Below are 15,870 nucleotides of genomic sequence, written 5' to 3' on the forward strand. Positions count from 1 at the left end.
ACACGCAAGCACACAACTGAAACAAATTATAAAGTAATACAGAATAGAAAGATGATAAGTCTAACGTTTTTCTTTATTTTCCTTGCAAATAGAGTGAGACAGAAAAATCTATATAGACTGAGTTTTATATCTATATAATTATGCATTTGGCAGCAGCTTTTATCCAAAACGACTTACAGTGCATTTCATTTAGTGTTTGTGTGTGTCAACACAGTATATGCAGTTTTGAAATTATATGATATTATATATTGCATTGTGACATTAAGATATTATTACGTTTACAGGCTTGTGTTTTTGTTGTCATATTTAAAATATAATTCTATTCTATTCTAATCCTGTTCGAAATTTGTATAAAAAGAGAGTAGCCTACATATTTTAGTTTTGAATCGTGTTTGTGTTGTGTTTTTGCACACATTGATGACTTGATGACAGGGCAATAAAATAATGACATTCATCTCTCCTTTCATTCATTTCATGAAGCCTCTAGTACTTTCTTTATTTTCAGGTAAACTAAAACTGGTTGCAAAGCTGGAGTTTTTGACTGAGTTAATAATTTAGCACGAGTATGGCTATATTACCCAACATCAGCTCACATTATCTTTTATCAAAGGCGAGTCCAGGAATCGTAAATTCAATGTGATACAAAAAATAAGAGTTTTTTTTACCGTATTCATCGGATCTTGCTCTTCCAACAAACTCCGCGTGACAAGTGGATGACATTAGAACAGCGCGAGAGCGATTTGAAATCAAACTCCTCCGTATGATTTCCTGAATATTTCTCGCGGCACTTTGATGTAATAAGCGTTTCGGTTCTTGCATTGCTGCGTGAAGTTAAGCAAACCTAAAAACTCGAGACAGCTACCTGTATGAACTTCCGGCAGAGAACGTCCCTGCCTTTGCCTCATCCATTGTTTTTATATGGGAAGAATGTTTTATTTTCAGCGTGAGAAATACAAGGTGTGGCGTGTGAAGGCTGAAATGCATGAGACTTGAGAGCCCTGTTTGCATCTAACGTTCTAGAGATGTTAATACACACAGACAGCAATAAACAAAAGCTGTGCATGCTCTCCTCACGTTGTTCTTGTAAAATAATAATAATATAACAAGCATACCGCTTCGGTTCAATGCCGGCTCGAGGGGATCCTCCCTGTACTGCACACCGTGTCGTGCACGTGTGGGCGCTGCTAGCGCTGTGAGCTTTCCCTAAAGAGATTGTCCAATAAAAGGTCAATACGTCATCATGTGACTAATTTTATTTGCGGCTAAATTATTTTTTATTAATTTTACTTATAGTTAGATTGGGCAGGCCTTCACAAAAGGGCATTTAATTACAAAAAAATGCCTTGACAAAAAGGGCACTTTGGTCATCCAGGGGTAAAGGGGCAGGTGCTTGGGCACCCGCCGCCCCCCCCCCCCCCCTCTGCACGTGCCTGCACCACAGACCAACAAAATCAGCGTGGGGAGCCACCAGGGCCTGCTGTATCATCAGATCAAGAAGACAACAACCAGGGCAGGATACAGTTCATCATCCCTCAAGCCCAGGTCCAACAGACGATACAACACCCCATTTAAGGACTGAGGAGAAACATCGCTGTCGGCTGAAGACTCCCCTCAGGATCCTGGAGGAGGCCTAGTGGCCTACTATTCGTAAAGACGACTGAACGTTTGTGAAGAACTTTTATCATGCTAGTACCTTCAAGATAGTTTTAGTATAATGTATTTATGCTTTTAACAGTCTAAGTATAGACTGTGTTATTTAAGTCTGTTGTGAATTTTGTAAATACACTTTGTCTAATTAAATTTCACTTGTCATCCTTTCAACATCATTTTAATTTCACACAGTGTACAAAGAACAATTCCCGCACACTATCTGCTTGCTGAAAAAATGTATTTAATGAAAGTTGCGTTGCAACGTTTCGATCAACTGATCTTCATCAGGCAACTGCAATTGTTACAAACATCATCAAATATAAATGGACAAATGTCCAATCACAATGTAGAAAAACAAATCACATGATAGGTGCATCATTCAAAATAGTCACATGATTACATCTCAATTCAATAATCTCATGATATCATTTAATATATGTAACCCGATACACAACTCATATGTAAGTCTAATACACAATTCAAAGCATCACATTAAAAAGTGCTTCTTTTTACACAGTAACATAATTTTTCAATCCGAAAGTAAACAATGACGCGAGTAATGGTTTCCAACTTAAATCTTTGTCTATGTGTTCATGTGTAAATAATTTACTACTGACTTAAAGAATGACTCAAACACGAGTTTTGTGCAGTGCAGAGTAGCACTTGTTGTTTGTCGTTTCTACGATCACAAATGCAGCCATGATTTTAATGTTTTAGTAATCCTTACCAATCTGTTATGTTCTCCCTGCTGGAAAAACCAGCATACCAGCAAGACCAGCATATATTGTGTTTTGGTGCTGGTGTTCACCAAACCAGCATCAGCACCAGTTAAACCAGCATCAAACCAGCATGGACCAGCATTGGAATTATGCTGGTCTATGCTGTTTTTTCAGCAGGGCTTGTCAAGCCACGCTGGCACAGTTGATCGATCAACTTGATCATCTGCATTTTCTGGATCAGATTCAGCTCATACTGATAATGCAGTACATTGCAGGTTGTATTATAAAGCGTATCTATATGTGTGTGTGTGTGTGTGTGTGTGTGTGTATTTACATTCTATTGAACTATGGTGTTATACATTCACAAGTATACCATATCAGAGAAAGTAGTTTTCTCTCACATTCCTGCCTAAAAGGCTCATTATACGGCTCATTCTGCAAGTCTTTTGTTTCCTCAGGTATCATTCACAGATTATTCAGGAGCTTCATGCCTCCACGAATACGGCCTTTCTCAGCAAAATGTGTCTTAGAAATTCCAAATGTGAATGAGTAGGCAGAATGATTTTTATATAATTTTAAAGAAAAAATCTAGACTACTAGATCCTGTATTGAAAAGTCTTGTAGAAACATGTTTAGTATGGGTTTTGTGGACTTACATCAGTGACTGAAAATTTTTGCTTTTTCCAAAACCATGGATACACATTTTTCTCTTAAAAATACAAATATGTGTCAGGATCCTGAATGTCATTATATGTGTTTAGTCTTGTTTTTAGTACCAGGATCCTGACACCCTCATATAAGTGTTCTGTGTTTGTCTGGAGAGTCACGTGACCTATGTGTTATGTGTGGCACGTGCTCTCCTGTCTTAACCTTACCCTCCTGTTTCCTAATTATGTATGATTAGTTTCCTCACCTGTTTGTTATTGTCCCCTAATTAGTTTCCCTATTTAAATGCCATTGTGTCTCTTGTCTTTGTGGTATCATTGTATGTATTTGTGTGACACCGTCAGGAGTCTTGTCTTGGTTTTTTTGCCATGTCTTTCATTTAATTCTTGTCTTGTTTACCCCCTCGAGGGAGTTTTTGTTTATTAATAAAAGTCTTTTGAGTTGAGAGCTGTCTGCACTTGGGTTCATCCACCCCCATTCCTGACAATATGTAGGCTACATACATGTTGCTCACATAATATTTAGCCCAGTTTGTGCTGAACACAGTGTTATGAGACTTTTGCCATTATTATGTTTTTAAGCAACTGAAAAAAAGCACAAATGTCAGTGCAGGTTAAAACTGCTCAAGGATGCAAAATCATCCAAGACCCTAGAGGGTTAAAGGGCACCGCCCTAGTGACAGCTTTTGTATGTTTTTCTGAGAGTGTAATTCCTAGTTACATTTTTATTATTTCCTATAGTTTAATGAGTATACTATCTAAAATGGGAATTTAAAAAAATAAAATAAACAAATAGCCTAAACTTTTGACAACTAGTTAAGTTAAAATGGTTGTTCTGTCCTGCATGTGACTAAGTGTTTCCTACTCTCAAGACACTGACATTTGATAAACAAAACCTGCCCTACTAAACACAATCAAGACATTTTTTCAACCAAAAAATATGCAAACTTTTATTCTCAGACAAACTGTTGACAGACACGAGATGAGCAGTGAAAAACTCTTTCTTTAATCTTGAAGCATGATCTTTTATCAAATTATTTCCCAAAAAATGTATTTAAATATGAAATGTTAACACAGTGGGTCATGATATACCTGAGCATAGATATTTTTCATGTTAGTAATTAATGTTTTTTTTTTTTTTTTTAAGAAATATTAATGAAATGTTGCAGGTTGTTATAGCAAATGTGTTTTTACAAGTTATGCAGTCTGACTACTGTAACTTTGTATACATGTATTTGTGCATCACTGTTTGTGAAAGTGTTGCTTGTAATAACACATTTATATTGTGGAAATAGCTGGAAACAGCTGTTTATTTTACTATTATTTGAAAGAAAAACCTTACTACATATTTTTATTGAAAGCATTGTTAGGTCATTTTAATATCTTGCCCTGTAAGTCAGGGTAATAAGGGTTAGAACTGCAAGAAGTGAGTGAGCCAAACCTTTAAGTCAAATTTGTTTAAAAAAACAAACAGGTTAAATGTATACATTGTAAATCACAAAACTTAATTTGAATGTCAGGCTTACATTAAACTGGGAATACAGTATTTCATTAATGTATTTCATCTTCGAGATGTTAACAAAAAGCTTGATTTAGATGTTAGAGGCGGAGCAATGCAAGGGAGTCCTGCAATTCTAAATAAAAACGCTTGTAAGAGTCTTTAGGTAAATCCTACACCATCATAGAGAGATGCTGATGAAAAGGAGTGGCATTTTACCAGGTAAAAATCTTTCAGTAAATCACTGGCTTCAGTTTACTACTATGTTTATTTTATACAAAATGTAAAGATTTCTGACAAGTGTTGTTTGCTTTTGTTAAAAGCAGTAAATTGTAGTTACTGAATTAAGTTTGTCCCAGTGGCTTGAAACTGACTCTAAATAAACAACTAAGCAGTTAAGACTTTAACTTTATGGTGGTATATTAGATCAATCAAATGACTACTTCTTAATTTTTTGCAGACACCATGTTATATTCCTTGTGGCTCTTTCTGCTACACGGTAAGATGACAATACTGTATGAACACATCTTTACTCTATCTTTTTTATTATTGTAAAGCTAAACTCAGTGTACAGTAAAAGGCTGATTAAGTAGCTACGTTTACATGGACACCTGTTGCCCTTAATCGGAATGATATCATACTGATTGATATATCCTATCATAGCATTAATGTGATCGGATTGATGTGCATGTTTATATGGCACACGCTTCAAATCAGATTTGACCATTTGACATGTGCACATTGCATGAATAAAGAGTTTGGTGCTGTTTTAAGATATGCAAGCCATTCTCCTACAAATGCTGTGCATATATTTCAGGTCCTAATTAATAAAGGATAACCACACAGAGTTTTGTGCCAAGCTAATTATATTCATCAAGCAGCAAAAACACCCATTCACTTGTGCCCAAAAAGAGTGTTCGACTTCACGCGACCAACCGAGAGAGCAAGTTCAAAGTCCACAATTTTCCATTGTACTGCGCAACGCCATGTGAAGTCAAACACACTACAAATCGGGGCAGTTAGTGGTTAGAGTGTCGGGCTTGTAACCCAAGCGTTGCCGGTTCGAGGCTCACGACCGGCAGGTTGCGACTGTGGTGCCCTTGAGCAAGGCACCTTAACCCTAATTGCTCCCCGGGCGCTGCAGGGATAGCTGCCCACTGCTCCAGGTGTTTGTGTGTTCACGACTTGCAGTGCGTGTGTTCACTATTCACTGGATGGGTTAAATGCAGAGGTCACATTCCAAGTATGGGTTACCATACATTGGCAAATACTCACTTCACTTCAAATCGGGGACTGTCCGGACAACTCTGTCTTGTATCACTTCACAGAGTATTGAAGGGACATTTTTAGAATGACAAGACAATCCCTTCATGTGACTTACTTCAACAACACAAGCTTGTTCTTTGCATCAAACGTCATTATGCCAATTCTATTTTCAGTTTAAGTTATCTATCCGATCAAGTGTTTACAGTGTACATGTCTTTTGAGTGGATTGCAAAAGGTATAAACAGGGGTGCACATACATTTTTTGTCCTGGTTCTCAAAGGAGCACCTGGAGATGCTGCCTGGTACTCACACTATTCATAGTACCGACATCCTACATGCTGTCATCATCACTAATCTCCTGACTACTCTCTTCACCATATCACTTTGGTTTAAACATGGTAGACAATGATGTATATAAAATAAAATATGCCTGGTTATTGCTTTAACACATGTAACCTTTGTAAATGGTCAGAAATAAAAAATATAATTATGAGCAATAGCACAAATAAATACAAAACAAACATACAAATGAAATAAACAGTGCTGTCCATGTTTTCAGGCTGTTCAGTAATTTTCAGGTAGATTACAGAAACTAAATAAAGTATTCAGATAATACTACATAGTCTTTACTGTGTATATTTGATTAATTCTTATTAAAAGTTACAAAAGTAATTTAGTCAAGACAAGGAAATTATGATTGTCTTTGTCTGTGGTTTGATTAATATAAAAACAGCATCAGGTTTATACTCATTATATAATGGGTGTACTGTCACTTTAAAAGCATGGATCGATACATTTTTACACACGCATTTTTTTCTCAACTGATTGTATTTATTCAATGTGTAAAACACTTTTACTACTATGATCACAGCATTTTCAGATTTTTTAGTTTTAAAATGTCCGCTCAAATGCAAGAAAACAAACTCGGCATTTGCGCGCTGCAGTTACTAGCAAGCTGTCTGAAACCTTTATGCTGAGTTTACACCAAACGCGGTTTGGGCGTCAAAATCGTGTCTACTGCGCCAGGTTTGCCACTTGAACAATTTGGATGCATTCGCGCGTGTAGAGTGGAGTAGACGCACGGAAAAAGCAAGCATTTGACGCGCGTCCGAAGCAAAATCCGCTTCTTGTGGGAGGGGCAACTGCTGTGCGAGTGTCTGTTTGCAAGATGACTGATACTTGTGCATTTATCAAGATACTTGTGCATTTATCAAGATACTTGTGCATTTATCAAGAGAGTTACCAATTTTGTATTGGGTAACCTTACTATGGGGAAAAATAAACGGCGCGGGCAGATAAACGTCACGTGACTCAAAAGTGAAGCGTGTATTACAACTTACCAAGTTGCCCAAAGTCCTTACTGACACTCTTCCAAGCGAGGTCCTTTTTATTCCTGTCTCCTCCATAGAAATAACAACTTGTGTCATATAGCTCCGAGTGACTGCTTGAATGAGTGACTCCGGGCAGGGCTGCCACCACAGCAGCAGGCAGGCTCCTGATTGGTTAACGCGGCGCGAAATTCCGCCAAAGTTCAAATTTTTCAACTCGGGCGTCAGCCGCAAATTCGCGTGAACCGCAAGATGCACAAAAACAACATTGGCGCTTACCGCGCGTATCGCGCACAACGCTCAATTCGCGCCTTTCGCCCGAGCTTCACGCGCGAAAGAAGCGGAAACGCGTCTTCCGCGCCGAACGCCTCTTCCGTGCCGCGGGACCTCCTGACGCGCGTCAACGCGTCTTCACATTGACTTAACATTGAAATCACTCGCGCTTCACGCCTCTACCGCGGTTGGTGTATACGTACCATTAGATGTGGATTGTGCTCGCGCAAACAAAACTTGATCGTGCATGTGCACCTGCGCACCAGTTATGTGCACCCCTGGGTATAAACCACCCCTCTCAAACTGATTAGATTTTTTATCAGTTTGGCTCTTTTTATTCCAATTAAGGTGTTAACATGGAGCATTTTCATTCAGGTTGAACATTTATTGCGCTTTTTCATTGCATAGTACCCCAAGGTTTGGGTCTGCTCAGCTTACTTTTGGGGGCTTTTCCACTGGGTGCAGTAGGTAGTTCAGTACCTTGGTTTGGGTTCCAAGCGACCCGAGCTGATACCAAAACGTAACGCGAAAACACTGTAGATCACTGATTGGTCTGAGAGAATTGTCACTACCAGCATCATCGCTATAATGTAAAAGATTAGCTTTACCTTCATGCTAGCTTGCACTGTCTCAAGCAAACATGTCGTCATCTGTGCTCTGCTATAAGTTCCCAAACTCCCTTTTCACAAGTTCACACTTACAAATAAGTTGGATAGATTAAATTTGTAAATGTATTTGCCGTGCTGTCCGGGGAGAGGGCTCTGAGCTCGGAAGTGAGCCTGAACACAGAGCCCCCCCCCCCCAAGTTTAGGAAATAACCTAGTGAGTGAGAGGAGATGGGGTGGGGGGATTTTAAAGACTGCAGAGAATCTCTGGTGAGTTTAACTGTGTTTTATATATGGCTTGCTTTAGTGCTGATTGGGTAGACATATTGATTACTGATTATAGACAGCTCGTGGTATTTAGATTATTTGTTGATTAGGCTACTGATTGGAGACAGCTGGAGGTAGCCTATTTGAAGTGCTCCTCCCAAACTGCGTTAATAAAACATCATTTAGCGATGAAAAACATCCACAGGTTGTGAATCAGGAAAACCATAACAGTTTTTTCCAGACTTGCAGTTTGTGGCGGCACATTCGCAACGCGCACCTGATGTCATCGGTGTTTGTACAGAAACTGTCATGTGAGACAGAGGTAGTGATAAACGCGATGTGAAAACATCTATTTGTGGTGGCCAATTTTGATTTTGTGGCAGAGAAATAACGTTAAATGAATGTGTATGGGGATGTATTCCAACAACGCTCATACTTGTATGATGTCACAGCAGTATATCAGTATTGCAGTATAATCCCTTTCACTCTGAAGTGTTACTAAACTCGATGAAAAAGCTAACCAAGCCAAAGTGAGGTTAGCTGACCCGACCTGATCCAAACCAAACCATGGGGTACTATGCAATGAAAAATCGCAATTGAACTGATTACAGTTGTAAATGTAAATGCACCTAGTTAGAAAAAAATATGTACTGTACCCCAGCTGTCATTGCGGCAGTGCCCTTTTAAAATGCCCTAATGTGTATGAGTACACACATTTCGTACAGATATGTAACTTCAATATACTAAAATGAACCTTTGAGATACTAATATGCGCTCTTTTGTACCCATATTTCCTCTGATGTACTAATATGAACTTTTCAGGGGCAAAGTTGTACTCTATGAAAGGGTACAGCCACAGTGACAGCTGGGGTACATATTCTGACCATTTTGTTTTTTTGACAGTGTATGAGGAGGATTATGAAGTGCAATGTAGGAGTATTCATGACTGTTTGACATTATGTCTTGTGAATACACAGATTTTAGAAATGGACCTCAAGTCGAAGCTACTGTGAGGTTGGTGAATGGTTTGGATGCTTGTTCTGGACGTGTGGAGGTTCTCTATAATGGAACATGGGGAACGGTTTGTGATAATGGCTGGGATCTAAGAGAAGCTGCAGTGGTGTGTTATGAGGCTGGCTGTGGGGCTGGTATAGCAGCAAACACTGCTGCTCACTTTGGACAAGGTTCAGGACAAATATGGCGAAATAATGTGGATTGTTTAGGCACTGAATCCTCTCTGATGAACTGTAAATGGCTGCAACAGGGTTGTACGCATCAAAATGATGCGGGAGTCACTTGTCAAGCTGGACGTAAGTGAAATAAATTATAGATTAAAAAAAGTTAAGGTTAAATAAATGAATAATATATCCTGTTTGTTAGCTTCTGTTAGGTTAGTGAATGGCTTCAACCCTTGTTCTGGACGAGTGGAGGTTCTTCATAATGGTCAATGGGGAACAGTTTGTGACAATGGCTGGGATCTATTAGATGCTGCAGTGGTGTGTAGAGAGGTGGGCTGTGGAGATGCAATAGAAGCAAAAATTGGTGCTTATTTTGAACAAGGTTCAGGACCAATTTGGATGGATACTGCACTTTGTACTGGGAGTGAGGCCTCATTGGAGAGCTGTGCATCAACAAAATGGGGAATACAGAGCTGTGACCATTCAAAAGATGTTGGAGTCATCTGTACATGTAAGTTAAAGAGTAGGGGTGTAGAGTCAGTTTTGTATCAGTATCTGTAACCATCTCAAAATTATTTGTATCTGTATTTGTTTTCTCTATTGGAACCGGAAGTGGGTGGGGCTTAAAACAGAAGTTTGTGAAAAGGCCATTTTTGATGCAATTTAGCTTTTATTATAATTATATTTTGTAAATATCTATTAAAATTCTATTAAAAACAATAATACAGTAGTATAATAATAACAATTATAATAATATAGTAATACACTTCCTATCCCAACAAAAGTAGTTGCATAGGCCGCAAAATGATCGGAGATGCCAAACTAGAGGTTATTTTCAGAAGTGCATCCTTTTGTGGGCTAAACAATGTTGGCACAATATAAATTTGACATCAACCAAATAAACTTAAAAGTTACTACTGTAATACGCATGGAAAAAACACGGTGAGCTTGTGCCTACGATTAAAATAAGAAACTTGAGAGCGCGATGTGAACAGCTTCTTGTATTCTGACGCGAGTCACGGACAATACCGTACATCACTTTATTTATTGTGTCTGTTAGTACAGTTAACCTATGTATTGACCTTCTGAATAAATCAATAGAAACCATTAAATAAAGTTTTTTAAATTATGTGAACAGCTATTTATTTATGTTTTTTATTTATATGATATTTACTTATATGTTTTATATTAACCAATGGTAGACCCTTGCGGAATGACAATAAAGCTTGCTTCAACTTAAAGGAACAGTATGTAAGAAATGTATATCAATTAATCATAAAATTGCCCTGATATGTCACTGGACATTAAGAAATCATTTTCATTTCAAGTACTTATATCACTGACAACAGCAGTCCGGCCAGGACATTGTCATTTAAAAAGTGGAGTTGCAGCCCTCAACTGATGTTTATGTTGTCATGTTGTGTATTGGCCACCAGCTGTGTGACTGCAGTACCAGTTTTAGCCACAAGTTTTGTTATTGCAATACCAGTTTTGGCCACAATCCTACATACTGTTCCTTTAAAGTAATTTGAAAGATCATCTATTGTCAGAGTGTCAGGATCCTGCCAGATCCTTGTTTGTATTTAGATATAGTTCAGCATGGCAGGGTTTTGACAGTAGGCCTACAATGTTTCATGTGGTAGATGCGTGGTTTTAGTATTGGTTTATTCTGACCACGCATTTCCCGGGTTTTGTCACTTTTTCCCCGATCCCTTACTTGTGATTCTTTTCAGGTGTGTTTCGTTTAGTTTTCCCTATTTAAAGTCCTTGTGTTTGGTGTCTTGTATGGGTTCCTTTCATTCTGTCCGTGAGTACTTTGATATTGTGAAGATCTAGTCCAGTTTATGTTTGATCATTGTGTAGTTTGGTGTATTCAGTGTTTACCCTGTTTTGTTTTGCCCCCTCGTGGGTTTTGTTTTCCTGTTTGTTACCCCTTTTTTGTTAATAAAGACCTATATTATTTATCTACGTCTGCACTTGGGTTCTTTCCCCATCCCAATTCCTAACACAGAGTGCTATATGCTAAATGCTATCATTTAGGCTGAAGATCTACTATTGACTTTAAAATCAAAATCTGTATTTTCATCTGATACAGGCTCAAACATATAAGGTCTGTTTATTAATGTGAGATACTGGCATGAGCCTTAGAGCAGAGCAATCAGAGCAGAGCTCAACATTATTTTTCATGACACTTCCAAATAGGGTAAAAATAGACTTTTCATTCAAAGAACAAATCCTAGAGTTATAAATGGACATGTAAAAAAAATTCTGGATAATGGATAATACCTTCTATGTAGATATCAAAGAACAATTTAACAGACTATTTCAATGCATTCTTTGGCACCTTTAAATAAATAATGTGCATATATACATATGCATATACAGAAAATATGTCTAATATCCCCTAAATATTAAAATGTCAGTCTCAGGCTTGGCATAAGGTCGAACTGAGTTTGAGACCCCTGTTATAAAGATTTAGTTCCCCCAAAAAGGAATAGTCAATTTTTGTTCCAAACCTTTGCCATATTCCTTCATGAAATAGAATAAAATGTATGAATTGTTTTTACATTGATATAGGATGAAAAAATTTATTTTTTTAATTGAAAGAGATTAAATGTTTTCATTCACACTTCTATTGACTTTTTATTTTCAGTACCTGTAAGGTTGGTGAATGGTGACAACTCATGTTCGGGACGTGTGGAGGTTCTCCATAATGGGATTTGGGGAACAGTGTGTGATGATTACTGGGATATAATAGATGGTGGAATACTGTGCAGAGAGCTGGGCTGTGGAAATGCTATAGTGGAAAAGACTAATGCATTTTTTGGTGAAGGTTTAGGACAAATATTGATGGATGATGTAAACTGTATTGTTAGTGACTCTAAACTAACCAAATGTCAAACAAATGGATGGGGCATAAACAACTGTGAGCATTATGAAGACGCTGGAGTCATCTGCCAACGTAAGCTATATATTTAAATACATATCGCACTAGTCTACATCATTTTATTTACTTCGTTTTTTTTTTCATTTGTAACATTAGCTCTCATAAGGTTGGTGAATGGCCCTTTCAGTGGGAGAGTGGAGGTTTATCACGATGGAGACTGGGGAACAGTATGTGATGATGGCTGGGATCTGGCAGACGCTTCGGCGGTGTGCAGAGAGCTGGGCTTTTGGAATGCTACGGCTATAAAAACTAGCTCTTTCTTTGGCCAAGGTTCAGGGCCAGTATGGGTTAGTAATGCACAATGCACTGGAGATGAGGCCAGTTTAAAGAGCTGTCCATCAATGGTATGGCAGTCCCAGACCTGCGGTCATGACCGAGATGTTGGAATCGTTTGCAGAGGCAGGTCAAAAATAATTCACGGATGCAGTGTTGAATCCATAATGTATAAAGTAATCATATGTGGATTATACATGGTAAATCATTGTTCCTCTTTGTCTTTTCATGGTGAACTAGCGGTCCAGTTAATTGGTGGTGAATGTTTTGGAAGAGTGGAGGTTTTTCATCATGGCCAGTGGGGAGGAGTGTGCACAGATAACTGGGATTCCACAGATGCCTCTGTGGTGTGCAAAGAGCTGGGATGTCCAACGAATGGTGAAGCAAAGAAATGGTCCTATTTCGGATCGGGTTTGGGACCCATATGGATACAAAACACTGCGTGTACGGGGACAGAATCATCATTAAAGCAATGCAACTTAAATAGCTGGGGAACAGACTTCTGCAACCTTGGACCGGATGCTGGAGTCATCTGTCGAGGTAGGATCAATTCGGTCTTCCCATTTTTTGAAATTGAAATGTAAAATGTTATATATAGCTTGGTAAGCTTCAAATAGTGTTTATTCTACCTTAGGTTTTAGGGGGGATTTAGTGAAAAATAAAACATTTAACGGATTTAAACTTTGACTTAAAGGGGCGGTTTCCTGGAAAGGAATTAAAGGTAGGGTATCACATTTTGAAAAATGCTAACAGTAGCCGACTAGCAATGAAATTACAATCCCACCCTCCATTCAAATCGCCATCCAAAATCACGCCTCTTTCAAAGCACACAAACACGCACAGATCAGACGGTCACATCTCATGTCTCATTCATCAGTGAGTGTCAGGAAACGGACTCAGAGTCAAGTGCAAGTTAAATAGTTTATTAGAAAAAATAGAGAACAGGAGAGCAAAGACACTGGTAGATCCACACACGGCACACAATAATCCAGTACAGATCCGAAGGAAGAGAGAGAGCCACCCACGCACTCCGTCGAGACACCAGCGCAGTCACCACACGCAACAGAGGGATGATACGTGCCGCCCTGAGGGTGGATGACAGGCGGAGATGGAAGATGGTAATCCAAAATCTCAGACGGGTAATCCACTGTGAAATCCTGAAGTAGGAGAGCCACCCGGAAACCACTGGTCACCGCCTGAAAACGAAGCGAACCAGCGGTCCCGAGAAACAACAGTCGTTAGAGTTAATGTAATCCAAAATGGTAAAAGGTGTACTCCACTCACGGGTGATGATGCAAACCGGAGAGAAACAGAGACAGCTGGTATACCGCCTAAAAACAAAGCGAACCAGCTGTACCGAGAGGCAAACAAAGTCAATGAAATCCAGTAATCTTCAAGCGAGCGGTCCGGGCGAAAAACGAGTCCCCGAACGCCGAAAACCAAACCTGGGGTAATAAGAAGAAGAGACAGAGAGCGACTGACAAGACAAGGCAGGGTAGCAGGACTGTGGTAAAACAATGAGCGCGCAACGAAGGACAGGACTACGTGCAATATAAAGGGAAAGGTAAACGAGACACCACCGGTGAACAATTACTGAAACAAGGGGGCGGAGTTAGTGAACACACGAGAAACCGGCACCACAGGTAAACAACACACACACACAGATCACACAGCCATCGATCACCCAGCAGTCATGACAGTAGCCCCCCCTCCACGACCGGCACCAGACGGACCGGGAGACTCACCCTGTCGCCGACGGAGGTCCTCGATCAGCCCAGGATCCAGCAAATCCCGACCCGGAACCCAGCTCCTCTCATCAGGACCGTATCCTTCCCAATCCACTAAATACTGAAATCCTCTGCCCCTGCGGCGGGAGTCTAGTAACCTCTTAACAGTGTAGACAGGGGCACCATCCACTAGACGAGGGGCGGGGGGATTAGGGGCAGAGACAGGAGGGTTATAGCGAGCAAACATCACAGGTTTAACCTTGGATACATGAAAAACAGGGTGAACCCGACCAAGAGAAAGGGGTAACTTAAGCTTTATCGTCACCGGATTAATGACCTTAGAAATACTGTATGGCCCAATGAATCTCGGAGCCAGCTTACGAGAAGGCTCACGGAGAGACAGATCCTTGGTAGAAAGCCATACCCTTTGACCACAAACGTAACGGGGTGGAGGTCGCCGATGACGATCAGCTGCAGCTTTGGTTCGTCTGGAATTAGATAATAACAGGGTCTTAGCTCTCCTCCAGGTGCGTCTGCACCTGCGTACGAAAGCTAACGCAGACGGAACCGCTGCCTCGGGCTCCTGTGATGGAAACAGGGGAGGTTGATAACCGATGGAAAGTTCAAACGGGGATAAATTGGTAGACGTAACGGGAAGAGAATTATGAGAATACTCAACCCACGGGAGCTGATCGCACCAGGAATTCGGATATTGTGACGACAGACAGCGGAGCGTTCTACCGAGATCCTGATTAGCCCATTCGCATTGCCCATTGGTCTGCGGGTGATAACCAGAAGACAAGCTGGCCGTGGCACCAATTTGTCTACAAAACTCCTGCCAAAAACGAGAGATGAACTGAGGACCCCTATCTGACACTACGTCTGTCGGAATACCATGTAACCGAAAAACGTGATTAATCAAAACCTGAGCCATCTCTTTAGCAGAAGGTAGCTTGGGCAGGGGAATGAAATGAACCGCCTTCGAAAAACGATCCACCACAGTTAGAACAACAGTGTTACCATTAGATGCGGGTAAGCTGGTGACAAAATCAAGGGCTATATGAGACCAGGGGCGGGAGGGCACGGGCAAAGATTTAAGCAGACCAGCGGGTGGTAAATTAGATGCTTTATTACGAGCACAAACCGAACAGGCTAGTACAAACTGTCTGACATCAATGGACATAGAAGGCCACCAAAAACGCTGACGGACGGCAGCCAACGTTCTCCGAATACCTGGATGGCCGACAAATTTGGATTCGTGACCCCACCGGATGACATCGGAACGTAACCGCTCAGGAACCCATAGGCGACCCGCTGGACACCCCTCCGGAACTTCCCCCTCCCGGCCGGCCTCTCTCACCCGCTGTTCGATTCCCCATACAAGGGTGCCGACCACCCTCCCCTCCGGGAGAATGGTCTCCGTCCTCTCCGGATCTGACTTTTTGAACAGACGGGAGAGAGCATCAGGTTTGGT

Source organism: Paramisgurnus dabryanus, chromosome 1 (genome assembly GCF_030506205.2).
Source record: "Paramisgurnus dabryanus chromosome 1, PD_genome_1.1, whole genome shotgun sequence".
Lineage (NCBI taxonomy): Eukaryota > Metazoa > Chordata > Actinopteri > Cypriniformes > Cobitidae > Paramisgurnus > Paramisgurnus dabryanus.